The 2,738-nt window shown below is 38.3% G+C and overlaps 1 pseudogene; it reads right to left on the reverse strand.

Moving 5' to 3' along the window:
- Window positions 1-1,506, reverse strand: LOC137733453 (UPF0481 protein At3g47200-like; annotated as a pseudogene).
- Between the last annotated feature and the right edge of the window lie 1,232 nt (window positions 1,507-2,738).

The following is a 2,738-nucleotide window of genomic DNA, read 5'->3' on the forward strand; positions in this document are numbered from 1 at the left end:
TATAAAATCACACTCTTCAAACCTTTATTTTGTTGGAACATCTATTACACTCACTTCAAGGAAACCTGAGATTGCTAATGCAAACTCTGTACCGTCTCAAAGACTGGGCTAGACTTCTAAGGGTACGGAGGATACGGCAAAGGAGAGACTTGCGGATCCTCCGAAGAAGCAGAGACTTGTGGATCCTCCGGAGAAGTAGAGACTTGCGGTCGTTTATGCTTAAGCAGCAGATATAACAGTGCACACAGTTTGTATGAAAGTGAGTATGAGGAGAATAACAGCTGCAACAACAGAAATAATGGACCAAGGCGTGTTAAAATAATTTTGTCTCAAATTCGCCATCCATTTGTGCCTGCGTTTTCCGCAGTAGCTGTTCAGATCTTCACAAAGAGGGGCATAACAGTAGTAGTCAAGTATCATCCCAGTGCCAAGGTCATGAAGCAAAGTAGATATCTTCTTGGTACTGCCTAGCCAATTTTCAATAATTCCATGCTCAACAAGCAATTCCACATCCTTTGGGGTTTTCGCGAGACGCTTCATGAGGAAAACATAACTAGTTAGGCAATCCTCCTCTCTCTAATGGCATTGTTCAAAAGCAAGGAGATTTCTGAGTGTCAGATCTGTGGTATCGGCTACTATTAACGTCGGAATTTTGAGGATGCCATCCGAGAATTTAATGTCAAATAAATTGCTGCCTCTTCCGACCGTAAACTTGACTCCAGCCTGGAGTAGCTCTGCCGCATTGGGTACGGCTGTGGTTTTAAGTTCCCTTCTAGTTTGTGATTTGAACGGTCGGTATAGAATTCTTATCAGATCAACAAAATGTTGTACTTCTTCAGTATAGCATATTTCATTAAAACCCTCTTCTTTTCCCTTTCTAACAATTTGGCTTTCGAAAAAGGAGTAGGAAATTTCAAGTAACGAAGGCCGTGGATGTGCAGAAGAAGAAAGTGTGTTAAAAAGAACCTGAAGAATGAAGAATGGCAGCTGATTTTCAAGCAACCGCAAATCTGGAAGCACATCCCATCTCATCATAGGGTTGTTAAATATGTAATCATCACCTTCACAATTTGAGTCACGGCACCTCAATAAGAACTCAATGACGAAGGCGGCATCCACTAAAACAATTCTTACAAATTGATCACTGCCAAACTCAATGGGTTCTGCATAAGAACCTCGCAACCTTCCCTCTTGGTCCTTTATCATTTGTATATAATCAGAAAAGCTTACCCTTTCCCTGGTTCGGCTTAGAAAATGTCGCAGGTACCATTTTTTGTGCTCTTCCATGGCTTTTAAATGTTCCTTGCCACGGTGAAGTGGGCCAATAGAGACTACTTGAGGTGTATATGCTTTCTCATGTACCCGCCGCAGTCGCTTGGGAACTCTATAGATACACCGTAAAGGGGACAGGGTTGACAAGTTATCCAGCTCCTCTTGTAATGGATCCTTGGGGTTTTCTATGTCATGTGGAGCTTCATGGACGCCTTCCATTTTACCTCCTGAGATCGTTATCTGCATTGATTCGAATATATGTAAGAATATGAGGTAGAGTACGTAGTATTGGGACCGGCTATATGTATTCAGTTTGATAGAAAAGTCTTGTTAATAAGAGGAATGCTAATCCTTGACAAAGAATGTTTGTATAGCATTGAGATTAGTTCTTGTGGAACAAAGAAACAAGTACTTGTTTCCTACAGGGATTTTAATAGGGAATCCTATCTGTTATGGAAAAGACTACATGTATATATATGGTGGCCTTTCTTCTCACAGAACACAAGCTCATATTGGGACTTAAACCTATTTGTAAGTCGAGTTCTTGGTCATCTGCTAGAGAAGAGAAGGTTCACTGAAAGTTCAGCACCATGGCTTCTAGTTCAGGGACTTCTGCAGGTATGCCATTCTTCTTAAGTTATCTCATAGACAATATTGGTTGGTTCTTATTAGATTGTGCTTCATGTTTAATCTTGTTTAGTTAATTAAGTCTAACATGTGGTATCAGAGCCACAAGACATATAAATACGAGTTCAATCTGTAGAGATCAAACGTTTGTGTTTTCATTCTAATAATAATAATAATAAAATAAATCTTGGCCTTATGGAGAATCGGCGGCGGTGGAAAACGACCAAATAACAGCTTTATAAGATTAAACTGAAAACTTAACCGTTGGAGCCCCTAAACCATTGCCGAATGAGGGTTTTCCCAGATTAGAGTTAGTTTTAATTCTCCTCATGAACAACGATCTGGGTTTTTCCTTTAAGTAATAAAACCTTCTGTTTTCAAATTCTAAATCGCTTCCGATGTTCTCTTCGTGAATTTGAAATCAGTGATTAAAAGGCATGTTGATCGCTTTTGATTTTCTCAAATTACCTGTGTATGTTTTAGTGCATATTAATATGCTTTGCTGCTGAAGTTTGTATTAATAAATTGCCACAGAGAATTGCTGCAGTGAGAAACATATTAGAGATATCGGTTTTGAATACAATTTTGGATTTTGATTTAACTTTGATAACTTTTGAATCTATTCATTATATATAACATGTATGATTAATTCATCCGGTGTCTGAGGATACATGATTACTGCAACATGTTGACTGAGTTCTTGTTATATCATTTATTCTACATATGCTTATCAACAAATTGTTGTTAAGACTATATGTATGAGTTTGTGATTAAAGTCATGATGTGCAAAAGGATGTTGAAATGAAATCAGGAACTAATAAGTTCATATTTGTGATTTT

This window comes from Pyrus communis, chromosome 15 (genome assembly GCF_041283825.1).
Source record: "Pyrus communis isolate YQ-2024b chromosome 15, ASM4128382v1, whole genome shotgun sequence".
NCBI classification, from domain to species: Eukaryota; Viridiplantae; Streptophyta; class Magnoliopsida; order Rosales; family Rosaceae; genus Pyrus; species Pyrus communis.